Source organism: Lontra canadensis, unplaced genomic scaffold, assembly GCF_010015895.1.
Source record: "Lontra canadensis isolate GAN:19392208 unplaced genomic scaffold, GSC_riverotter_1.0 scaffold19, whole genome shotgun sequence".
Lineage (NCBI taxonomy): Eukaryota > Metazoa > Chordata > Mammalia > Carnivora > Mustelidae > Lontra > Lontra canadensis.
In genome coordinates, this window is record NW_022631013.1 from 19,019,897 (window position 1) to 19,047,845 (window position 27,949).

Genomic DNA, 27,949 nt, shown 5'->3' on the forward strand with positions numbered 1-27,949 from the left:
ACAAACAGGGAAAATCTAAAGTGTGGAAAGAGCATGAAAATGACAAGCACCATTACCAAATTAAGAACTTCAAAGAAAGTATTGAACAGAAGTCTGGACACTGAAGAAAAAGAAGGAGAAGAAGAAGAAATCTGGATACTACAAAAAATTCAAATCAGAGGAAAAATTTCAAGCTTGGGAAAATAATTAAGAGGCATCAAGAACAGATCAAGAAGAATGAAGTATGAGGAGAAAGTAAATAATATTGCAAAAAAAGAAATAGGTGTTCATGAGACAAAGAAGTAAATATAGAGCTTACACTCAATTTTGTGCTTATGGCTTTTACCCTGATGATCATGGTCATGTTGCTCAAAACATATGAGTTTATTTGTTCAGTTAATCCTCACAGCAACTGTGAGGCTGGGGGCTATGACTATCGTGCTCATTTACAGATCAGAAAACCAAAACACCAGGAGATCAACTGCCTGGATCACAGTTGCAGAAGGGCAGGATTAAACCTGAGGCCATCAGACTCTACAGTTTGTGCTCTAAAGCAGTTTAGTACACCATTTCTCAAAAAAGATAAGCATCCGTAACTATATGCATCCATGAGTATATGGCAGAATTAAATACAACTACACCTAGACAAAATTGTTTATTTAAACAAATTACACATAAATAAATAAATATATATATGTGTGTGAATATTTATATATGTATATATATTTCAAGCATTTGTAATAATCCAGGAACAGAAAGTAGAATATCTATAAAGAAATGTATATGTATCTTGAAATATATCCATGGTAATACCGAAAGTCAAAGGATAACACTTCTTTTTCTATGGAGTTAAAAAAGGAAAGATATTTTTTTTTTTAAATCTTTTATTTATTTATTTGACAGAGAACACAAGCAGGCAGAGAGGCAAGCAGAGAGAATGAGGAAGCAGGCTCCCTGCTGAGAGCCTGATGTTTGGCTCATCCCAGGACCTTGAGATCATGACCTGAGCTGAAGGCAGAGGCTTAAGCCACTGAGCCACCCAGGTTCCCCAGGAAAGATATTTTTAAATAAAGATATTTATTTGATTTAACAGAGCCAAGGCATTGAAAAATATACCATCCATGCATATTCAGGAAGTTACTCAATAACATGTAAACACCAACAAGGAAGACTCATCAAAATTAGGAATCTTAAAAGTGAGGGATTTTAGTATAATAAATGACAGTAACCATAAAATATTTTTGATATATTAGCTTTTCTGCCCATTGGTGATGAGGTTAAAAACTACCATCATACAAAAAAAAAAAAATCATACATTAATTAGCAAAAGAAGAAGTATAGTATCTTTCTGCACCCACTGGGTAAGTGGCAACCAACAGTCACCTGCATTTGTTCCTAACACTGTTTTTGTCAGCTGTACTTACTTGTTATTTTGATGATGTAATAACATTGATGTTATATAACCTGATAAAACATTAATGTGACAAATTTTAGTTCCTGTGTTCTTTAAGTTGAATGTTTTGTGAAGTCCCAGTAAATGTAGTTTTTAAAATATTGCAAATAACTGTAGAGACATCTTTTAAAGATTAGAAAAAATAATAAAAAGCTAAAATTATACACCTATTGCTTTATAAAATAAATTTCCACTTCTCTGTAAAACCTAAAATTCAGATTCTAGAGGATGTATTAGGAGTGTGGCTTATGGAATAACAGAATGAAATTTCCTCTGGTCAACTTAAATGTCATGAACATTTCTTGGCCTTGCATAAAAGTGTGCACAAATCAATGAATATGTATGTCTGAACTTCATTTGAAATAATGTATTTTTATGATTCTCTGATTAACTGATTTTTTCAAATTTGCTGATTCAAAACCGACTCCAATATGACAAGATGAGAGAGTCTGGCCTATCTCTGTCCTTTCAACACACACACATACCACACATCAATGAAGATATAAACTGTATGTTAACAGTAAGTAGAAAAATTTGTTTTGTTTTTGTGAATATTATTTTCTATTTTCAAAATAAACATGTGTTATTACATTTAAAAATAATAACAGTTTACTATAGCTTTGTGTAAATCTTCTATGTCTGTGACAAGTCTATTAATTTATAAATTTGCAAAATCTTTTCTGGTTGTTTTTAAGTTTTTTTTTCTTTCTGTATTAATATCATCAATTTAAAAATGATGCCCAGAATACTAGGAAAGAAAATCATTTATAAGTCCCATGGGTAGTGGTGAAACTAGAGGAAATACTGTCTATAAATAATTCAATATTCTACATGTGTTCCAGGTTTAACGATGATGAAACTTGACTTTTCAAATTTGTGCCAGTCTTGACAAGTACCTTAAAACATTTAATGTTGTTTGGCTTCCTATTCCTGGAAGAGCTGGTAATACTTTAATTACAGTGTTTACAGCATTTCATGTTTAAAATGCATCATGAGAAAAGCACTAGTAAATGGAATGGAAAAGAAAGTTAACATTCACGGATGGGGCACTTGGATGGCTTAGTTAAGTATCCAACTCAATCTAGGCTCAGGTCTTAAAAGAAAGTTAACATTCACTGAAATACAAGATACAGTGCAAAACACTGGAATTTCCATTACTGCAGAGGAAGGGGAAAGTCAATATTTGTGGCATAATCTCATTTTTCAGATACCATGTTAAGTGTTTTTTACATGTGTTAGTCTCACATAAATCTCATAACAAACCTTTGTTATAGGAATTATTTTCCCCTGTCCCTGAATGCGAAAATAGGTCCCAACAGATTTGGTATCAAATAAACCAAGTATTTCTCTGCACCAGTAAGAGTGGAGTTAAGTTTTTAACCTACCACTGCCTGCCTCCAGAGCAGCTTCTCTTTCAGTGGTTCACAAACCGTGGTACGGGGACTAGCAGCATCTGCATCAAATAGGAAACCACCAGTGCCTCTTCTTGACCCACCCCCAGATCAGCTGAATAAGCAACTCTTACCAGTTTGTATTTCAACCAGCTTACTAGGTGATTCTGAGGCACACTCTCTTTTGAGAAACACTGTGCTACCCCATTCTTTGGGTTACTTCTTTGATTGGAAAAGAACTAAACAGATGTTCTCAGGATCATTTAAAATCTGCAAATCTGGCTTTTTTGTTTGCTTCATTTTCTCACTTTAAATTCACAGGACTCTGGAGAACTGTGAAGAAAATTTCATTTCAAATGTAATATGTAAAGTATAGCAATAACAAAATTAACTGTTGCTAAGAAAATGTATACTTTTTACTGTAAGTTGCTTTTGTGTTCATCTAGTTCTGAGGTAGACAAAGGTCTTTAATTTTTGAATACCTAAAATTTCAGTTTTAACACCTAAAATTTTATATTTAAAAAGTGGCACAAGAAAGGTGGGGGGGAGAATGGATCTAGAGCTAATATCACTTTATCTTTTCTGCATCTTCCTGGGCCCATAGAAACTATTCATTAGAAATATTATTTTATTGTTTATTTATCTTATGGCCTATCTTGTTTCTTCCATTAAATTTGTTATAATGAACACAGCTATCCTGGATGATAAGCATGTTCTCCTTTCAAGTGATGAGTTTTGCTCTTACCATTGTTTATTTACTTGTAAAGTTGTCTATTTCCTCCTTGTACAAATTCAAGTCTATAGCATGATCACCAAGAATGAATTTCCTTTGAAATCTGGGTCTTCCCAGAAAACTGAAAATATGTTTGGGGAGATTTCTTCTTGTTCTGTTGATTGACCATCATTGGTCTAGACAACTTAGCAGGAATCAAGGGTAAAAGGCCAGCCTTCAAGCATCTACATCTATTCTGATAGTGTAAATACGTTAAATTTTGTGAAGACAAAGATATCAGACTTTTTCATTGGTTTCATACTTAATTTATATCTGATATTTGTTATATACTTAACCACACTTTAAAAATAAAATTTTATGATTCCCTTTTAAATGCATTAATCTAGAATTATTAATAATAAATTATAATCTAATCAGTTTTCTTAAATATTTGCTTGATATCCTAATATTGTCTTCTTTCTCTCATTCTTATGAAATGCCTCCTTTACCATGCGCAGAAGCAGAACCATATATAGACCAAAGTATGCTTTTGAGTTCTACTGCTATTAAAACTTAAAATAACTTGAATAATTTATACCTGTATTCCCATTTTCTGCCTACTTTAATAAATATTCTTGGTTTTGGTTATTCTCACTCAGTTTTTCCTCTGGATGGCTTTAGAATCACTGGCGTTTGTTTTGAGTTGAAATAAATCTAAGTATTAAATAAACCTAAGGAAATAAAGATATATTTCTTCCCCCCCTCCAAAAATCAGTGGGGTCTATAATTATTCAAATTTTATTTTTGTTCCTTCTTGAAATTCTTTAACTGCCTTCACTGAGGCCTCAAATTTTACTTATTAAACTTATAGCTTTGCTATTTTATGACTTACATGGTTCTTAGAAATTCATAAAGGCAATCAGTTTTCCATTATATTTCATAATTCCTAATTGTGGATATGTAGGGATATTTGTATATTCATTTTATGAATGTCATTAACTGTTCTATTACTATTTATTTCTCACTATATATTATACCATTTTACTCTGATGGTATAACATACAATTTTGCAAAATACCTTATCTCCTTAAGAGACATGCTTTATAATAAAATTCCAATGTAAAGAATTCCCCAGAATACTAAGTTGCTTGCCATCCTGTAACTTGCTTGAAGAACTATATACTTGATAGTAAAAAGAGCAGTATACTAAAAAACATAATGTTCTATACTCTTAAGGACCAGACATAAATCAGAACTAGTGCAAGGAATATATTTTTACAGGCTGCATTAAACCGATGTCTGTAAATTAGGACTAATTGTACAAACTCTCATTTCTGGGTTAATCCCATTAAAATTCCAGGCCATGTCTATTGGGTGTAAAAAATTACAGAGTAATGAATCCAAAACCAATTTTATCTGGGGACATTTCCTATTTTCTCTTTTCTGGAATTTGTTAATAAACCAGAATTTATTTAATGCTAGCACTTGATTCCCAACTCACATTTAGTAAATAGCGCAATTATTTTAGGTGGAAATGAGCTAATTCATTGCCTTAAATTAGGAATTATTTTGTTCTTTTCCTGATCCTGCATCCTCTGTAGTAGAGATATCAATTATTTTGCTGTACTTCTATGGAAACAATAGTAGGTATGTCTAATTAAAATAAAATGTTCCTATTTATTATAAGGTGGACAGAGCACAGATCTTGAAATTATAATACCTTACTGAATCTGTTTCTTCATATGTAAAATGTTGTAATAATAGTAATAATAGAAAATGCACTAGAAAATATGAAATTGTCCCATAAACATTTGTTCATTAATATACAAAAATGCTAACTATTTTATTACTCAAATTGTTTATTCTCTGTAAAAATATTAAAGCCACCAATTAATGAGTTATATATTATTCATCTCTACCTGGAAATCACCAAACAATATTTAATAAGTGTCCCAGTATAACTGGAGCTATGCTATTATGCAATTTGCAGATTCATTTTCCCCTCCTGTTTATAAGGTTTAAATTTACTGAAGATGCATAACCTAGAACTTAGCTGGGCTTTTTTAAGATATGCAGAAATTTAGTAGGAAATGTTTCCTAAGTCAGTATGAGAGGTTTATAGACATGAAATTCAATTCATTATTAGGGATTTTAAGCCATACCTGGATTAAACAATTAATTATAGGAACTTGTTAATAAATAATGGTTCTGATTTTGAAAAAGTGATTTTTCTTTAATTATTTTAAGTGTCACATTATACCCATAGAAAACAACATAGGGATGATTATTAAATCCTAGGTAGGATAGGAAAAAGAAAACTTGATTCATACATTTAGAGGTTTCTACATGACAGGAAGACATTTCAGCCATTAAGCCAGTTCAATGAAAATCAGAAAAATAAATTTTGGTTCGCCAAATTGCACTGAATTCATTGTAGTTGCTTTGCTGAATTAACACTTTCTGATTTAGCTGACATAAAAATGATAGTTATTAATAAAAGGAATGTGTTAATAAAAACAATGAGAAAGGATATTTGAATTCCCTTTGAACATTATGAATTTGAATATGTAACATATACTATTGGAGAGACCTAGGGCATAAAATCAAGTCCTCAAGTTAAATGCTAACATTTTATGGTTGTAAAAATGCACAGACAGACACAGACACGTGAATATACTTTGCTGCTTTTGCATTATAAAGAATCAGAAGAAAATATTAACTCTATTTGTAACCTTTTCATTAAATAGTTATGAAATCACTGGTTATAATCCAAAAGCAAATTTATTTTGTTTGTTTCTTTCCTTAAAATTTATTTCTGATAATATTGGTAATGGTCTTTTTCTTGATTTGGGTGCTGGTTGCACATATGTATTCCATTTGTGAAAACTGAGAACTATACATTTATAATAAGAGCTTTTTTCTTTATATACATTTCACTCCAATAAAAAGGTTTGTAAAAATGTCCATGTTTATATCTGAATCAAAACTGATGTAAAGTAAATTTCCTCTCCATCATTTGGGTCCTTTAATTACCAACAAGCCCTGGAAAGTGAGAATGGTCCTTTCTCCATGTCTAATGCTTCTTTTCCTTCACCTCATATTGCTAACAGGAAATTTACAGATCATTTTTTGCCCCCATTCATGGTCAGGTGAAGAAAGGAGAACAGGTTAGGAGGTTGTATTAGTCAATTGGGTTTCTCCAGAGAAACAGAACCCATAGGATGCGCATATATACATATATATAGAGAGAGAGAAATTTATTTTAAAGAACTGGCTCGCTCTATTTTGGAGACTAGCAAGTCTGAAAACAATAGAGCAGGCCAAGAAGTAGAGACCCAGGGAAGAATTATTATCGTAACTAGAGTCTAAAGTCAGTGTAGAGACAGAATCCCCTCTTCCTGGGGAATTTCAATGTTTTTCATTAAGGCCTTTAACTGATTGGATGAGACCTACCACATTATGGAATGTAATCTGTTTCTTCAAATTCTACCAATTTAAATGTTAAAATCTCATCTAAAAAAATTAAACGTTAAAATTTCATCCAAAAAAAGTACTTTCACAGGTCATCAAGACTGGTATTTGGGCAAATATCTGGGTAATATGGCTTAGTCAAATTGACACATAAAATTAACTATCAGTGTGATAATGAAGTTCTTATTTCACTTTTATGTATCCTCTGGGTGGAGCAGATTTTTAAATAGGACTCTTTCTTTCTTTGGTGCTTTCCTCAATTCTTACATTCTCCACCAGGAGAAATGCACCTCCTAGGATCTGTGTAATATGCTCCTTTGTGTTGGCCAACCTCACTCAAGTCCTGCTTTTATTGCTATCACTGTTCCTATTGTAATTGGTTTAAATGCACCTTGTTCTCTTGTTCTCTATTTGGCTATCTTTGCCCCTCTCAGAGGTTATTGTAGACAGGATTTTAAATGGTTTCAGTGTGGCTCTGTCTCCCAGTTGGTCATATTTGAGCCAAAAGGAATGAAGGCAGAGGGGTATAAAGATTGATCCTAACACAGCTTTCTCTCCTTCTGTTCACTGGATGCCAGAGAGATAACATTTTAACTGCAGAAGACACTTACTAAGCCCTTTGAATTGTACCTGTGAAATATACCTCATAAAGCTTGGGATGATATCCCACCCCCAATCTTGGCTGAAAGGGTATAGACCTTAAAGCCTAGCTGTCCACAAAGAAATCCTTTTAAAATTCTCTTGCTCATCTACTATAATTCAAATCTCTAAAGAAACATATGTGGGAAAAGGGCTTAAGAGCCATGTAAATTTTGTTTTTCTTTCAATAACTACATGCTTTTAGGGTAGTCTAACAAATAATAACGCTGGGATCTAATAATTATTGACTTATTTTCTTGGCCGAAACTTCCCTAAAGAGCCCATCAATAAAGTTTATAATTGAATTGCTTATTGAATAAGTTTGTTGAATTGACCTGTGATAACAGATCTAGCCCTCACTGATAGCTTTCTGAAGAGCAATATCATCACACACACATACTTATACATATTTAGTCCATAAGTTGATGAGACAGGAAAAAAAATCTTTATATGTTTTATTAAAATTCATCTTAGAAATCATGTCATGTCTCTCTTCCATATCAGGGAATGCTAGTCATAGTACTTTTTCTGTGATAGATGCACCATCAGAGTATCAGGGAGGATTGTCTGGAGGAAAGAGTGCATTCTGTGTCACAATTTTGTTGATAAAGAAGTCTGTAAGGAGTCACAGGCAGAGTAAGTCAGGAATAGGAGAGGACAAAGCAGCAAAGTAATACCTATCCAGTCACGTTGGCAATGCACAGAAGATAAAAAGTCTATTGCAGTTACCAGTAGTTGAGTCAAAAAAGATGAGCCTATATCAAAAGTATCACAGAGAATTTGAATGTGCTGTGGCTCATGGAAGAGGAAGTATAAAGGTAATGGGAAATTCAGGAGATGGTACTCAGAGACACAGGAATACAAAAATAAGTTACCAATTGCAGGGCCTGAAATTGGAAAGTGAGACCTCAAGTGTAGGTTTGGGATTTTCATGGACAGAATGTTGTCCAAAGGAGAGGTTTTTAAATGAGGGGGGGGGGGGAAGTACTCTAGTTACTAGAAGGAGTATTGGAATTCTGTGCTATATCTCAAGAGAGGTTTTAAAATATTTAATCCATAAAGTGGGTGCTTGGTTATAAGTACAAGGAAAAATGTGTTTTGTTTACTTATTCTCACAAAAATGCCTAAAGAATAAAACTATTGTACAAGTTCAAAGCTAGTCTACCAGTGAAAGGAGGCCAAGTTAGTCCATCATTGGGCTACTAATTCAGATTTCCAGGATAATGACCATTATTTTTCTAGATCTTCATTGTATTAGTTGGTGTACCTTTTGTTACAGATGACAAAACATAACATAAACCAACTGAAAAAAAAAATGTAAACCAAACCAACCAAGGCTTAGCATGAATCCAGGGTCTAAAAGCTACTGAGCTATTGCCAGGTCTTCCTCACTCTCTGTTCTCTTTGCTTTACTTCTTTTTATGAGTTGGGTTTCAATCTCTGCAGTTGGCCTCATTCCACATGAGATAGAAGATATATACAGTTGATATTAGGAAAAAAAAAGAAAATATAAAAACCTACTCCCACAAAAATACCAATAATGAAAGGAGAGGAATTTCCCCTAAACAGAATTGTAGGCCAACACTGGGCCTGTGGTCATCAAGCATGTTTTGAGTCAACCATATCCTAGGAATCAGCATGAACAAGGTTTGAATCTAGACTTGACCTGCTAGTTCTATTACTTAGGCAAGTTAATAAAATTAACTCAGATTTCTTTCCTTCGTATATAAAGTGAGCATAGAGGTACTTTGAAAAGTTGTTAGCATTAATGGAATAAAGTATACCAAGTGCCATATGCTGTCTAGCACAATAAACAGTAGTAATGATTACTACCTTTAACAGTATTCCCCAGGACACACCAAAAGTGTTCATGATAATAATGATATTTACTCTGATCCCTCAACCAATATTGCAGAAACTAGAACCACAGTTCACTGAGAACTCTCTCTTTGTAATGTGTCTTTGCAAGCTTATGGCCATTTTAAGCCCTTGTTAACCATTCCTTTCAATAATGCAAATAACAAGAATGATGCATAAGCCCCTTCCCGCCACTGCCACACTATTGGCTCTGCTCACTTAGCCAATATCGACATTTCCAAGTAGGTTTCTCCCGAGCTATTATGAATCTCATACACTATGGAAGGAAGACTTCCCTGTCTGTTTCGCAGCTTATTCTCTTTCTTGCAACTTGAAAAATATTTCACAGAAACTGAGACCGAGTTAAGAAACTCCCACTTATGTCAGAATCAGGAATTTTCCTCTCACTAATAATCAATTAGTGTCCTGAACTAAGATGTATGATCCTGGCTATCTTTTATTTCTGAGTGTATTCTCAGAGTAGGTCACTATTTTTAGAAAATGGTGTGACCACTTCCTTTCTGACTTCTAAGATCATTTTCTCAGAGAATAATACCTTGTTGTTGTTCCCAGAAAGGCAAGAAAAGTCCATATATGCCAACAGGCTCCTGTTGACCAGCTACCATAACAAGCCTTGGATGTAGATGTGCACATTGCATCATAGGGGCCATTGCTAACAGAAAACAAAACAGAGGCAAGAGGGAATCTTCAGAGGAGAGAACAGTTCTTGACTTCAGGCTTCCTGTCTCCTAATACAAGGTAGGTCACAAACTGGAAATTCAAAAAGATCCAATGCCTCCATGTTGTATTTTAGGGACTTTGTCCCCTCAGTCAAGGTCATGACAGCAAAGAGCACATCAAAGAATTTGATTAAAGAGAATTTAGTTAAAGGACAGTTTATGGAGATGAATCATAGGTGGAGGAGACAACCAAATGATAGCCACATAGAAAGATATCTGGTGTGACAGTTTACAGAAGTCAGCCCCCTAAAGCACAGGTCAGTGAAAAGAAGGACAAATATGTAAAGGTAAAAATGAGGATGGGTCAGCACAGTCCACCCTTTTTCAGATCCTATTCTCATCATTTTATTTAGATAAAAAGCTACCATATGCAGCACAAAGGCAACAAACCTTTTCTTTATTAAAGTATAATTAACATGAAGTGTTATTTTAGTTTCATGTGTACAATATAATGATTCAATAATTCTATACATTACTCAGTTCTCATCATGATAAGTGTACTCTTAATTCCCTTTATCTGTTTCACCCATCCCACCACCCATCTCCCCTCTGGCAACCCCAGTTTATTGTTTCTAAGAGTCCATTTTTCTGTTTTCTCTTATTATCTTTGTTTGCTTGTTTGTTTCCCAAATTCCACATATGAGTAAAATCATATGGTGTTTGTCTTTCTCTGTCTGACTTATTTCTCTTAGCATAATACCCTCTAGGTCCATTCATGTTGTTGAAAATAGCAAGACCTTTTTTATGGCTGAGTAGTATTCCCACATGTGTGCATATGTGTATGTGTGACTTTGTGTATGTGTATGTATCACATTTTTGTTATCCACTCATCAATGGACATTTGCTTCCATATCTTGGCTATTACAAATAATGCTGCAATAAACATAGAGGGCATGTATGTGTATACACACACACACACACACACACACACACACACACATATATATGTGCATATATATATATATATTTTTTTTTTGAATTAGTGTTTCTGTGGAAACACAGACTCTTGAATGACACTTAGTCATTGTCCTCCAAATGGGTTACTCTCCACTGGCACTTCATCTGATGCCACCAATAATGATTATTTAAAATATTGGTTGCCACTGTATGACATCAACTGCCAGTGTCAAGATCATCTGTTTAAATCATTCAGTTTACATAAAACAAAACCCGGAATCCCATTTTGAGGGTTTGGTTTCAGTGTCCAATCTTGCTACCAATTATTTTCTCTATCAGAATTTTATCAGAAAAGAGATTTTGCCTTTAAAATATAACCAAAGAGACTATAATGAAAGGATAATTTACAGATGTGTGGAGAAAGCTATGGGAATCAGTGAGGAATGACAAAGTGCTCAGAGATGAAGACTTCATGAAACTGTAGTACCATTATACCCAAGTGGGCAAGGAGAAGAAACAGTGATTCAGAGTCAGATGAGAGCAGGAGCTGTCACAAAGACTAACTCTTAGATAAACACAACCACTGACAAAACTGTGACCTGGTAGAAAAGGAACAGGGAAATAAATACCAACCATCTTTCTTCTCCTGCTTTCTAATGTTCTGCCAATGCATGTCACTGACCAAAACTAAATGGAAGCCAGAAGTTGAGAGAGCCCGAATGTTGCCTTTTATAAAATTTGTTCTCACAGGATGCAGGACAGAAAAGAATGGAAATGAACCAAAATTGTCACACAGAGAAAACTAACACTGTCATTAACTTGAGTCTCTTCAGAGTTAAAAGTAAATGATGTCTTCCAAACAGAAGTTGAAAATGGTTATATAAGTTTGAAATAAAAAAAGCTTACCATATAAGTGGATATGACACTTAGGTTCCAAAGGAACCCCAATGAAGTTTTTCTTTTGTTTTCTTTCCTCTTAAGTATCTAGTTGCCTGATATCCTGTGCTTTTATCTCCCTGAGACTGCAGAATTAAAAACAGAATGAGTAAAATATGATTATTTAATTGGCCACGAGACACACATTTTTGCAAGCTCCTCTTGTGTAATTGACACGATGAAAGGCCTTTAAAACTTATTTTGGAATTATTTGATAGGAGATATTTGGTATTCCTCTTAGGACAAAGAGAGGAATAAAATGTTGAAGGAGAAAAAAAGTTGTGAAGGAATTGAGAAGGCTATTATCCAAAAATCAATCAAAACATTCAAAATTGCATGAGGGAAAAGTCCCATTTGTTTTCAGAATGACAAATCTATGCTGCTTCCGTAATGGCTACAAAAGTCAGATGCTTGCTTTGCTCCAGCAGGGAAACATATCCATCATGAGGCTTAATATGCTTGTGTGTACTTTCTCAAAAGCTTTGCTAACGCCTGCTGATTTACCTGCAATACATTTTCCCGAAACTGTTGAGTAAAATGACAACATATATATTTAGTTTCACACTTCAGTCTGTCCAATTAGCAGTGTTTGTGGTAGCAGCTGTGAGCCCAGGAGAGGATTTAATTTTAAGTATACAGTCTAGTTAACAAAAAGGAAAAAAACAAAAGCTGAGCCATGAATTTACCAAGTGTTAGTTTCCAATCGTTTGTTTCTGAGAAATAGTTCTTTATTGCTATTATTGAAAATTGCTTTAAAAACTAGCTCCTAAAATTTTATAAAGGAAAGCTAGGACGTAGGCTGTTATGGTAGCTACCGTAACAGGTAATATGATAATTACCAGGATACCTTGGGCAGTAGACTCCCTACTCTCACTTAACCTTGGTTCATTTATCTGAATATTGCCAAGTCCTTCTGTGCTCATTTTCAGTGGTTATGAAATGAGATTAGAGATTTTTGAAAACAGTAATGTCATACAGCACTGAAACATGAAGAAAAATTTAAGAAAGAAGATTGACTTTTATATAAAGAGAGCCAACCTGTTAGATTTTCTCTTTTTCACCCAGTATTTAGCCAAAGTAACTACTAACTGGTATTTTGGGAAATATATCTAAAGTCAAAAGATGGTGCCAAAGGTAATAATAGTAGAAGGTATGAATTAATTTAGAGATACCAAAGGAGTTTATGTTGTCTAGTCTTGCAAATATTTATAAGGTGGCCAGAAAATCATCTAGTCTGAATAATATTGACCAAAACCAGAAAATTTTTTGGACAATTTTTGATATCCGTGGCAGAGATACAATAATCATTATCTAGTAGTAAATTAAAATTGTCTCTGTAGATGTAGTTTAAAAAAATTAAAATTAAAATTAAAAAATAAAAAATAAATTAAAAAAGAATAAATGTTAAATGTCATTAATATCTCCTTTGAAAATCGATCTCAGGCTCCAATGGAGGAAAATGGAAGCAAAACTACAAAAACAAAATATTTGAAAGAAAATTAATTTTAAAGTATCAAAACCTAACTGAAATTGATATATAAATATATAATAAAACAGTTATGATAGGAAATAATTTTATTACTGAATAAAAAAGATTTGGGGGCACCTGGGTCGTTCAGTCAGTTGAAGTCTGCCTTAGGCTCAGAACCCAGCAGGGAGCCTGCCTCTCCCTCCCCTTCTGCAGCTCCCCTTCCTTGTGCTATCTCACTCACTCTCTCAAATAAATAATCTTTGTTAAAGAGATTTTAATTAATTAAGCCTACAAAAATGGGAGCAAGAAACAAAACAACAGATGAACCAAAGGAGAAAGAAAAAAGAAATTAATAAATGATGTAGGCAGAAAAGAAATAGTATAAGAATAATAGAAGTAATTAATTAAACCTATGAATAGAAGTTTGAAAAAACAAGGTGTTTTTAAAAAATTAAATGCTAACTAGCCTACCAATCAAAAGTAAACAAAATACAAATATATATGAATACACAAAATTGGAGGAAATAAGAAAGAAGGTGTATTGTATAATGTGCTATAAAGGGCTGAAGACACATATTACTAAAGCCATGCAGTTAGGACTGCAAGATAAAATATAGGATGCCCAGTTAAATTTAAATTTCAGGTAAACAACAATTATATATATATATATATATAGACACACACACACATACATACACATACACATACACACAAACACACAAACATACCCTTAGTAGTGCATGGGTATACATAAAATGCATCTATTTATGCTTTATCTGAAAGTATATCTAAAATTTTTTATCTAAGATTCAAGTTTAACTGGGTTCCTATACTTTTATTTGCTAAATCTACCAACTCTACATACAGTACACATACAAAATAGGGTTTACCAGGTAAAACTAAATGCAGAGAAGTCGTAGAGGGCATACAATTATCTGAAGTTGCATTTATCCACAGCCGAAGCCAGGCATAGGTGATCTGCAGGCACCATATCCAACATTAGTGTGGAAAAGGACCTGCCCCTAAATATCCTACATGTATACACCAGATGGGAGGTGTAGGGTGGTGGTTTGCAATCATGATAGTTTCCAGGGTAAAATCTGCCCCTGGTAAAAACTGGCCCCTGGACATTGCCAGCAAGAAGAGACTGAAGGAACAAACCACTACAGCTTGGTAGGTGATGGGTTTAATAAGCAAGGGAGCTTACATACAAAACTTGTCTTGGGCAGCTGCAAGTTCGTGAACTCTTCCAAATTCACGCGGTTGTTGGCAGAATCTACTTCCTTGCAGCTAGGAATACACGGAAGTTTGCTTCTTCAAAGCCAGCAATAGAGAGAGAGAGACAGAGACAGAGAAAAAAATCTGTTTCAAGTCTTCAAGTCTCAGACCCTCTTTTAAAGGACTCACCTGTTAGGCCAGGCCCACCCCTATCAATTGCCCCTTTTGATTAACTCAGAGTCAACTGATTAAGAACCTTAATCACATAATCCCTTTGCTAAATGTATATCCTAATCATGAAATTGACATTAATCACATTCACCTGTTTTGTATACAACCCAAGTGAGGAGGATTACACAGGGTGTGCACACTGGAGCAAGCAAGGGATGGGGAAGGAGAAAGAGTAGAAATTTTAAGTTTCATCTTAGCAGTCTGTTTACTGCATTTTGGGGAGCTGCATAGGTAGGCATATTGAAGAAATGTTGGATGGTGATCTTTTCAAGACAGAAATGAATTTTTTTTCCTAGTTTTGTTTGCTGTGTAGTAACTATAGCCTTTTCTACTGTAGTAACTTGACTATGATTCCTGAAAAGTGGAATAATTCTTATTCTAATAGGATTCAGTTTTTAATTTACTGATCTTATATACTTCTCAATACTGGAAACATCATTCCTGTAATCCTTGTAAACAATAAGTTCAGAAAGGCAAAATCAGGGGTGCCTGGGCGGCTCAGTAAGTTAAAGCCTCTGACTTCCGATCGGGTCATGATCCCAGGGTCCTGGGATCGAGCCCTGCATCGGGCTCTCCACTCAGCAGGGAGCCTGCTTCCCCCTCTCTCTGCCTGCCTCTCTGCCTACTTGTGATCTCTCTCTGTCAAATAAATAAATAAAGCCTTAAAAAAAAAAAAAAAGAAAGAAAGGAAAAATCAGTCAGTGAGTAGCAGAATTGGAAAATTTCCTTGAAAACATTTTTTTTTTTATAAACATATATTTTTATCCCCAGGGGTATAGGTCTGTGAATCGCCAGGTTTACACACTTCACAGCACTCACCATAGCACATACCCTCCCCAATGTCCATAACCCCACCCCCCTTCTCCCAACCCCCCCTCCCCCCAGCAACCCTCAGTTTGTTTTGTGAGATTAAGAGTCACTTATGGTTTGTCTCCCTCCAAATCCCATCTTGTTTCATTTATTCTCCTACCCCCTTAACCCCCCATGTTGCATCTCCACTTCCTCATATCAGGGAGATCATATGATAGTTGTCTTTCTCCGATTGACTTATTTCACTAAGCATGATACCCTCTAGTTCCATCCACGTCGTCGCAAATGGCAAGATTTCATTTCTTTTGATGGCTGCATAGTATTCCATTGTGTATATATACCACACCTTCTTTATCCATTCGTCTGTTGATGGACATCTAGGTTCTTTCCATAGTTTGGCTATTGTAGACATTGCTGCTATAAACATTCGGGTGCACCGTGCCCCTTGAGATCACTACGTTTGTATCTTTAGGGTAAATACCCAGTAGTGCAATTGCTGGGTCATAGGGTAGTTCTATTTTCAACATTTTGAGGAACCTCCATGCTGTTTTCCAGAGTGGTTGCACCAGCTTGCATTCCCACCAACGGTGTAGGAGGGTTCCCCTTTCTCCGCATCCTCGCCAGCATCTGTCATTTCCTGACTTGTTAATTTTAGCCATTCTGACTGGTGTGAGGTGGTTTCTCACTGAGGTTTTGATTTGTATTTCCCTGATGCCGAGTGATATGGAGCACTTTTTCATGTGTCTGTTGGCCATCTGGATGTCTTCTTTGCAGAAATGTCTGTTCATGTCTTCTGCCCATTTCTTGATTGGATTATTTGTTCTTTGGGTGTTGAGTTTGCTAAGTTCTTTATAGATTTTGGACACTAGCCCTTTATCTGATATGTCGTTTGCAAATATCTTCTCCCATTCTGTCAGTTGTCTTTTGGTTTTGTTAACTGTTTCCTTTGCTGTGCAAAAGCTTTTGATCTTGATAAAATCCTAATAGTTCATTTTTGCCCTTGCTTCTCTTGCCTTTGGTGATGTTCCTAGGAAGATGTTGCTGCGGCTGAGGTTGAAGAGGTTACTGCCTGTGTTCTCCTCAAGGATTTTGATGGATTCCTTTCTCACATTGAGGTCCTTCATCCATTTTGAGTCTATTTTTGTGTGTGGTGTAAGGAAATGGTCCAATTTCATTTTTCTACATGTGGCTGTCCAATTTTCCCAACACCATTTATTGAAGAGGCTGTCTTTTTTCCATTGGACATTCTTTCCTGCTTTGTCGAAGATTAGTTGACCATAGAGTTGAGGGTCTACTTCTGGGCTCTGTATTCTGTTCCATTGATCTATGTGTCTGTTTTTGTGCCAGTACCATGCTGTCTTGATGATGACAGCTTTGTAAGAGAGCTTGAAGTCCGGGATTGTGATGCCACCAATTTTGGCTTTCTTTTTAAATATTCCTTTGGCTATTCGCGGTCTTTTCTGGTTCCATATAAATTTTAGGATTATTTGTTCCATTTCTTTGAAAAAAAAAAATGGATGGTATTTTGATAGGAATTGCATTAAATGTGTAGATTGCTTTAGGTAGCATAGACATTTTCACAATATTTATTCTTCTAATCCAGGAGCATGGAACATTTTTCCATTTCTTTGTGTCTTCCTCAATTTCTTTCATGAGTACTTTATAGTTTTCTGAGTATAGATTCTTAACCTCCTTGCTTAGGTTTATTCCTAGGTATCTTCTAGTTTTGGGTGCAACTGTATATGAGATTGACTCCTTAATTTCTCTTTCTTCTGTCTTGTTGTTGGTGTAGAGAAATGCAACTGATTTCTGTGCATTGATTTTATATCCTGACACTTTACTGAATTCCTGTACAAGGACCCAAATAAATAAAATCATGAATGAAAGAGGAGAGATCACAACTAACACCAAAGAAATACAGACAATTATAAGAACATACTATGAGCAACTCTACGCCAACAAATTTGACAATCTGGAAGAAATGGATGCATTCCTAGAGACATATAAACTACCACAACTGAACCAGGAAGAAGTAGAAAACCTGAACAGACCCATAACCAGTAAGGAGATTGAAACAGTCATCAAAAATCTCCAAACAAACAAAAGCCCCAGGCCAGATGGCTTCCCGGGGGAATTCTACCAAACATTTAAAGAAGAATTAATTCCTATTCTCCTGAAACTGTTCCAAAAAATAGAAATGGAAGGAAAACTTCCAAACTCATTTTATGAGGCCAGCATCACCTTGATCCCAAAACCAGACAAGGATCCCATCAAAAAAGAGAACTACAGACCAATATCCTTGATGAACACAGTTACGAAAATTCTCACCAAAATACTGGCCAATAGGATTCAACAGTACATTATTCACCACGACCAAGTGGGATTTATTCCAGGGCTGCAAGGTTGGTTCAACATCCACAAATCAATCAATGCAATACAACACATTAATAAAAGAAAGAACAAGAACCACATGATACTCTCAATAGATGCTGAAAAAGCATTTGACAAAGTACAGCATTCCTTCCTGATCAAAACTCTTCAAAGTGTAGGGATAGAGGGCACATACCTCAATATCATCAAAGCCATCTATGAAAAACCCACCACAAATATCATTCTCAATGGAGAAAAACTGAAAGCATTTCTGCTAAGGTCAGAAACACGGCAGGGATGTCCGTTATCACCACTGCTATTCAACATAGTACTAGAAGTCCTAGCCTCAGCAATCAGACAACAAAAGGAAATGAAAGGCATCCAAATCGGCAAAGAAAAAGTCAAACTATCACTCTTCGCAGATGATATGATACTATATGTGGAAAACCCAAAAGACTCCACTCCAAAACTCCTAGAAAACATTTTAAAGCCTTACCAAATTTGAACACTTGTCATTTATATAGCTTAAGGAATCAGGAATTTCCTTTCAGTTTATATGAAACAATGGTATGAAATTTGAGCCAAGACTGGAGTACATTATCAAAATTATCACATTCAAGAAACCAAAGGAAACTCTAAATTTGGGTAGAGTTTAAACTCATAGAGGATTCTGTTCTAACAACTGCTGGTGGGAATAAGGAGCTCCACTTGCATTTTAAGTTCCAATATATAACCGACTCTTCATATACTATTGCACGTTATAAATTCCTACTCTCCTGTGGAGAATAATTGTCTAACATGGCCAAAAGAGAGCAAGGTTAATGAAATTGACCTTAAGAATGACAAAGTTCCAATAGCACAGGAAGCTGAATGTAGTCTTTACAGAAATACTTAATCATTATGAATATTTACCTTTGATAAATAATCATTCCAACTTCATAGGTATTCTTAGTTTCCATGGTCAAATTTCTCATTTAAGACACATAAAATTTGCCTCAGAAAAACTAATTATTCTTTTTTTTTAGTTATTTTTATTAACACATAATGTATTATTTGCCCCAAGGGTATAGGTTTGTGAATTGTCAGGCTTACATACTTACTTACGTACTTCACAGCACTCACCATATCACATACCCTCCCCAATGTCCATTACCTAACCACCCTCTCCATACCCCCATTACCCCCAACAATCCTCAGTTTTGTGATATTAAGAGTCTCTTATAGTTTGTCTCCCTCCCAATCCCATATTGTTTCATTTTTTCCTTCCCTACCCCCATACCCCCAGTCTGCCTCTCAAATTCTTCATATCAGGGAGATCATATGATAATTGCCTTTCTCTGATTGAATTATTTCACTCAGCATAATACCCTCTAGTTCCATCCACATCATTGCAAATGGCAAGATTTCATTTCTTGTGATGGCTGCATAGTATTCCATTGTATATATCTATACCACAACTTCTGTTGACAGACATCTAGGTTCTTTCCATAGTTTGGCTATTGTGGACATTGCTGATATAAACATTTGGGTGCACATGCCCCTTCAGATCACTACATTTGTATCTTTAGGGTAAATACCCAGTAGTGCAATTGCTGGGCCATAGGGTACCTTTATTTTCAACTTTTTTTGAGGAACCTCCATGCTGTTTTCCAGAGTGTCTGCACCAGCTTGCATTCCCACCAACAGTGTAGGAGGGTTCCCCTTTCTCTGCATCCTCTCCATCATCTGTTGTTCCCTAACTTGTTAATTTTAGCCATTCTGACTGGTGTGAGGTAGTATCTCATTGTGGTTTTGATTTGTATTTCCCTGATGCCAAGTGATGTTGAGCACTTATTCATGTGTCTTTTGGCCACCTGGATGTCTTCTTTGCAGAAATGACTGTTCATGTCCTCTGCCCATTTCTTGATTGGATTATTTGTTCTTTGGGTGTTGAGTTTGATAAGTTCTTTATATATTTTGGATACTAGCCCTTTATCTGATATGTCATTTGTGAATATCTTCTCCCATTCTGTCAGTTGTCTTTTGATTTTGTTCATGGTTTCCTTTGTTGTTCAAAAGCTTTTGATCTTGATCAAGTCCGAATAGCCCATTTTTGCCCTTGCTCCCCTTGCATTTGGCGATATTTCTAGGAAGAAACTGCTGCGGCTGAGGTCAAAGAGGTTACTGCCTGTGCTCTCCTCAAGGATTTTGATGGATTCCTATCTCAAATTGAGGCCTTTTGTCCATTTTGAGTCTATTTTTGTGTGTGGTGTAAGGAAATGGTCCAGTTTCATTCTTCTGCATGTGGCTGTCCAATTGTCCCAAGACCATTTGTTGAAGAGACTTTTTTCCATTGGACATTCTTTCCTGCTTTCTCCAAGATCAGTTGACCATAGAGTTGAGGGTCTATTTCTGGGCTCTCTATTCTGTTCCATTGATCTATGTGTCTGTTTTTGTGCCAGTGCCATACTCTCTTGATGATGACAGCTTTGTAATAGAACTTGAAGTCTGGAATTGTGATGCCACCAACTTCCGCTTTCTTATTCCTCTGGCTATTCGGGGTCTTTTCTGGTTTCATATAAATTTTAGGATTATTTGTTCCATTTTTTTTTAAATTGATGGTATTTTGATAGGGATTGCATTAAATGTATAGATTGCTCTAGGTAGCATAGACATTTTCACAATATTCGTTCTTCTAATCCATAAGCATGTAATGTTTTTCTCATTTCTTTGTGTTTTCCTCATTTCCTTTCATGAGTACAGTTTTCTGAGTACAGATCCTTTACCTCTGAGTACAGATAGTTTTCTGAGTACAGATCCTTTACCTCTTTGGTTAGATTTATTTCTAGGCATTTTATGATTTAAGGTGCAATTATAAATGGGATTGACCACTTAATTTCTTTCTCTTCTGTCTTGTCGGTGTATAGAAATGGAGCTGATTTCTGCACATTGATTTTATATCCTGACACTTTACTGAATTCCTGTATGAGTTCCAGCAGTTTTGGAGTGGAGTCTTTAGGGTTTTCCACATAAAGTATCATACCATCTGCAAAGAGTGAGAGTTTGACTTCTTCTATGCCGATTCAGATGCCTTTTATTTCTTTTTGCTGTGTGATTGCTAAGACTAGGACTTCTAGTACTATGTTGAATAGCAGTGGTGATAGTGGACAGCCCTGCCTTAGTTCCTGACAGTTCCTGACCTTAGGAGAAAAGCTCTCAGTTTTTCCCCAATGAGAATGATATTCACTGTGGGTTTTTCATATTTAGCTTTTATGATATTGAGCTATGTACCCTCTATCATTGCACTTTGAAGAGTTTTGATCAAGGAAGGATGCTGTACTTTGTCAAATGCTTTTTCAGCATCTATTGAGAGTATCATATGGTTCTTGTTCTTTTATTAATGTATTGTATCACATTGATTGATTTGCAGATGTTGAACCAACATTGCAGCCCAGGAATACATCCAACTTGGTCATGGTGAATAATTCTTTTACCGTACTGTTGGATCATTTTGGCTAGTATTTTGGTGAGAACTTTTGCATCCTTTTTCAGCAGGGCTATTGGTCTGTAATTCTCCTTTTTGATGGAGTCTTTGTCTGGTTGGGGATCAAGGTAATGCTGGTCTTATAAAATGAGTTTGGAAGTTTTCCTTCCATTCCTATTTTTTGGAACAGCTTCAGGAGAATAGGTATTAATTCTTCTTTAAATGTTTGGTAGAATTCCTCTGGGAAGCTGTCTGGCAATGGGCTCTTGTTTGTTGTGAGATTTTTGATGACTACTTCCATCTCTTACTGGTTATGGGTCTGTTCAGGTCTTCTATTTCTTCCTGGTTCAGTTTTGGTAGTTTATATGTCTCTAGGAATGCATCCATTTCTTCCAGATTGTCAAATTTGCTGGCATATAGTTACTCATAATATGTTTTTACAATTGTTTGCATTTCCTTGGTATTGGTTGTGATCTCTCCTCTTTCATTCATCATTTTATTTATTTGGACCCTTTCTCTTTTCTTTTTGATAATTCTGGCCAGTGGTTAATCAATCTTATTAATTCTTTCAAAGAACCAGCTCCTAGTTTTGTTGATCTGTTCTACTCTTCTTTTGGTTTCTATTTCATTGATTTCTGCTCTGATCTTTATTATTTCTCTTCTCCTGATGGGTTTAGGCTTTCTTTGCTGTTCTTTTTCAGGCCCTTTTAGGTGTAGGGTTAGGTTGTGTAATTGAGACATTTCTTGTTTCTTGAGAAAGGCTTCTATGGCTATATGCTTTCTACCAGGACCGCCTTTGCTGAGTCCTAAAGATTTTGAACAGTTGTGTTTTCATTTTCTTTTTTTTCCATGAATATTTAAAATTCTTTAATTTCTTGGTTAACCCATTCATTCTTTAGTAGGATGCTCTTTTTTTTTTTTTTTAATAAACATATATTTTTTTCCCCAGGGGTACAGGTCTGTGAATTGCCAGGTTTACACACTTCACTGCACTCACCATAGCACATACCCTCCCCAATGTCCATAATAACCCCACCCCCCCAAACCCCCTCCCCCCAGGAACACTCAGTTTGTTTTGTGAGATTAAGAGTCACTTATGGTTTATCTCCCTCCCAATCCCATCTTGCTTCATTTACGCTTCTCCTATCCCCTTAACCCCCATGTTGCATCTCCTCTCCCCCATATCAGGGAGATCATATGATAGTTGTCTTTCTCCGATTGACTTATTTCGCTAAGCATGATACCCTCTAGTTCCATCCACGTCGTCGCAAATGGCAAGATTTCATTTCTTTTGATGGCTGCATAGTATTCCATTGTGTATATATACCACACCTTCTTTATCCATTCGTCTGTTGATGGACATCTAGGTTCTTTCCATAGTTTGGCTATGGTAGACATTGCTGCTATAAACATTCGGGTGCACGTGCCCCTTCGGATCACTACGTTTGTATTTTTAGGGTAAATACCCAGCAGTGCAATTGCTGGGTCATAGGGTAGTTCTATTTTCAACATTTTGAGGAACCTCCATGCTGTTTTCCAGAGTGGTTGCACCAGCTTGCATTCCCACCAACAGTGTAGGAGGGGTCCCCTTTCTCCGCATCCTCACCAGCATCTGTCATTTCCTGACTTGTTAATTTTAGCCATTCTGACTGGTGTGAGGTGGTATCTCATTGTGGTTTTGATTTGTATTTCCCTGATGCCGAGTGATATGGAGCACTTTTTCATGTGTCTGTTGGCCATCTGGATGTCTTCTTTGCAGAAATGTCTGTTCATGTCTTCGGCCCATTTCTTGATTGGATTATTTGTTCTTTGGGTGTTGAGTTTGCTAAGTTCTTTATAGATTCTGGACACTAGCCCTTTATCTGATATGTCGTTTGCAAATATCTTCTCCCATTCTGTCAGTTGTCTTTTGGTTTTGTTAACTGTTTCCTTTGCTGTGCAACAGATTTGATCTTGATAAAATCCTAATAGTTCATTTTTGCCCTTGCTTCCCTTGCCTTTGGCGATGTTCCTAGGAAGATGATGCTGCGGCTGAGGTTGAAGAGGTTACTGCCTGTGTTCTCCTCAAGGATTTTGATGGATTCCTTTCTCACATTGAGGTCCTTCATCCATTTTGAGTCTATTTTCGTGTGTGGTATAAGGAAATGATCCAATTTCATTTTTCTGCATGTGGCTGTCCAATTTTCCCAACACCATTTATTGAAGAGGCTGTCTTTTTTCCATTGGACATTCTTTCCTGCTTTGTCGAAGATTAGTTGACCACAGAGTTGAGGGTCTATTTCTGGGCTCTCTATTCTGTTCCATTGATCTATGTGTCTGTTTTTGTGCCAGTACCATGCTGTCTTGATGATGACAGCTTTGTAATAGAGCTTGAAGTCCGGAATCGTGATGCCACCAATTTTGGCTTTCTTTTTCAATATTCCTTTGGCTATTCGCAGTCTTTTCTGGTTCCATATAAATTTTAGGACTATTTGTTCCATTTCTTTGAAAAAAATGGATGGTACTTTGATAGGAATTGCATTAAATGTGTAGATTGCTTTAGGTAGCATAGACATTTTCACAATATTTATTCTTCCAATCCAGGAGCATGGAACATTTTTCCATTTCTTTGTGTCTTCCTCAAGTTCTTTCATGAGTACTTTATAGTTTTCTGTGTATCGATTCTTAGTCTCTTTGGTTAGGTTTATTCCTAGGTATCTTATAGTTTTGGGTGCAATTGTAAATGGGATTGACTCCTTAATTTCTCTTTCTTCTGTCTTGTTGTTGGTGTAGAGAAATGCAACTGATTTCTGTGCATTGATTTTATATCCTGACACTCTACTGAATTCCTGTACCGGTTCTAGCAGTTTTGGAGTGGAGTCTTTTGGCTTTTCCACATATAGTATCATATCATCTGCGAAGAGTGATAGTTTGACTTCTTCTTTGCCGATTTGGATGCCTTTAATTTCTTTTTGTTGTCTGATTGCTGAGCCTAGGACTTCTAGTACTATGTTGAATAGCAGTGGTGATAACGGACATCCCTGCCGTGTTCCTGACCTTAGCGGAAATGCTTTCAGTTTTTCTCCATTGAGAATGATATTTGCGATGGGTTTTTCATAGATGGCTTTGATAATATTGAGGTATGTGCCCTCTATCCCTACACTTTGAAGAGTTTTGATCAGGAAGGGATGCTGTACTTTGTCAAATGCTTTTTCAGCATCTATGGAGAGTATCATATGGTTCTTGTTCTTTCTTTTATTAATGTGTTGTATCACATTGATTGATTTGCGGATGTTGAACCGACCTTGCAGCCCTGGAATAAATCCCACTTGGTCGTGGTGAATAATCCTTTTAATGTACTGTTGAATCCTATTGGCTAGTATTTTGGTGAGAATTTTTGCATCTGTGTTCATCAAGGATATTGGTCTGTAGTTCTTTTTTTTGATGGGTCCTTCTCTGGTTTTGGGATCAAGGTGATGCTGGCCTCATAAAATGAGTTTGGAAGTTTTCCTTCCATTTCTATTTTTTGGAACAGTTTCAGGAGAATAGGAATTAGTTCTTCCTTAAATGTTTGGTAGAATTCCCCCGGGAAGCCATCTGGCCCTGGGCTTTTGTTTGTTTGGAGATTTTTGATGACTGTTTCAATCTCCTTACTGGTTATGGGTCTGTTCAAGCTTTCTATTTCTTCCTGGTTCAGTTGTGGTAGTTTATATGTCTCTAGGAATGCATCCATTTCTTCCAGATTGTCAAATTTGTTGGCGTAGAGTTGCTCATAGTATGTTCTTATAATTGTCTGTATTTCTTTTGTTTTCGTTGTGATCTCTCCTCTTTCATTCATGATTTTATTTATTTGGGTCCTTTCTCTTTTCTTTTTGATAAGTCTGGCCAGGGGTTTATCAATCTTATTAATTCTTTCAAAGAACCACCTCTTAGTTTCGTTGATTTGTTCTATTGTTTTTTTGGTTTCTATTTCATTGATTTCTGCTCTGATCTTTATGATTTCTCTTCTTCTGCTGGGTTTAGGGTTTCTTTCTTGTTCTTTCTCCAGCTCCTTTAGGTGTAGGGTTAGGTTGTGTACCTGAGACCTTTCTTGTTTCTTGAGAAAGGCTTGTACCGCTATATATTTTCCTCTCAGGACTGCCTTTGTTGTGTCCCACAGATTTTGAACCATTGTATTTTCGTTATCATTTGTTTCCATGAATTTTTTCAATTCTTCTTTAATTTCCTGGTTGACCCATTCATTCTTTAGAAGGATGCTGTTTAGTCTCCATGTATTTGGGTTCTTTCCAAATTTCCTCTTGTGATTGAGTTATAGCTTCAGAGCATTGTGGTCTGAAAATATGCAGGGAATGATCCCAATCTTTTGATACCGGTTGAGACCTGATTTAGGACCGAGGATGTGATCTATTCTGGAGAATGTTCCATGGGCACTAGAGAAGAATGTGTATTCTGTTGCTTTGGGATGAAATGTTCCGAATATATCTGTGATATCCATCTGGTCCAGTGTGTCATTTAAGGCCTTTATTTCCTTTTTGATCTTTGGCTTGGATAATCTGTCCATTTCAGTGAGGGGAGTGTTAAAGTCCCCTACTATTATTGTATTATTGTTGGTGTGTTTCTTTGATTTTGTTAGTAATTGGTTTATATAGTTGGCTGCTCCCACGTTAGGGGCATAGATATTTAAAATTGTTAGATCTTCTTGTTGGACAGATCCTTTGAGTATGATATAGTGTCCTTCCTCATCTCTTATTATAGTCTTTGGCTTAAAATCTAATTGATCTGATATAAGGATTGCCACTCCTGCTTTCTTCTGATGTCCATTAGCATGGTAAATTCTTTTCCACCCCCTCACTTGAAATGTGAAGGTGTCTTTGGGTTTAAAATGAGTTTCTTGTAGGCAACATATAGATGGGTTTTGTTTTTTTATCCGTTCTGATACCCTGTGTCTTTTGATTGGGGCATTTAGCCCATTAACATTCAGGGTAACTATTGAGAGATATGAATTTAGTGCCATTGTATTGCCTGTAAGGTGACTGTTACGGTATATTGTTTCTGTTCCTTTCTGATCTACTAGTTTTAGGGTCTCTCTTTGCTTAGAGGACCCCTTTCAATATTTCCTGTAGAGCTGGTTTGGTGTTTGCAAATTCTTTCAGTTTTTGTTTGTCCTAGAAGCTTTTAATCTCTCCTTCTATTTTCAATGATAGCCTAGCTGGATATAGTATTCTTGGCTGCATGTTTTTCTCGTTTAGTACTCTGAATATATCATGCCAGCTCTTTCTGGCCTGCCAGGTCTCTGTGGATAAGTCTGCTGCCAATCTAATATTTTTACCATTTTATGTTACAGACTTCTTTTCCCGGGCTGCTTTCAGGATCTTCTCTTTGTCACTAAGACTTGTAAATTTGACTATTAGGTGATGGGGTGTGGACCTATTCTTATTGATTTTGAGGGGGGTTCTCTGAACCTCCTGGATTTTGATGCTTGTTCCCTTTGCCATATTGGGGAAATTCTCACCAATAATTCTCTCCAATATACCTTCTGCTCCCCTCTCTCTTTCTTCTTCTTCTGGAATCCCAATTATTCTAATGTTGTTTCGTCTTATGGTGTCACTTATCTCTCGAATTCTGCCCTCGTGGTCCAGTAGCTGTTTGTCCCTCTTTTGCTCAGCTTCTTTATTCTCTGTCATTTGGTCTTCTATATCTCTAATTCTTTCTTCTGCCTCATTTATCCTAGCAGTGAGAGCCTCCATTTTTGATTGCACCTCATTAATAGCTTTTTTGATTTCAACTTGATTAGATTTTAGTTCTTTTATTTCTCCAGAAACGGCTTTTATATCTCCTGAGAGGGTTTCTCTAATATCTTCCATTCCTTTTTCGAGCCCGGCTAGAACCTTGAGAATCGTCATTCTGAACTCTAGATCTGACATATTACCAATGTCTGTATTGATTAGGTCCCTGGCCTTTGGTACTGCCTCTTGTTCTTTTTTTTTTTGTGGTGATTTTTTCCTCCTTGTCATTTTGTCCAGATAAGGGTATATGAAGGAACAAGTAAAATACTAAAAGGGTGGCAACAACCCCAGGAAAATATGCTTTAGCCAAATCAGAAGAGATCCCAAATCGTGAGGGGGGGGGGGGAAGGGGAGATAAAGATGTTCAGAAAGAAAAAAAAAGAAAAAGAAAAGAAAAAAAAAAGAAGAAAGAAACAAATAAAAAAAAGAAAACCAATAATGAAAAAATATAAAACAGAAAAATATATATATATATATATTAGATAAACTAGTTAAAAAACGTTAAAAAAGAAAAGCATAAAAGTTAAAAAAATTTAGGAGAAGAAG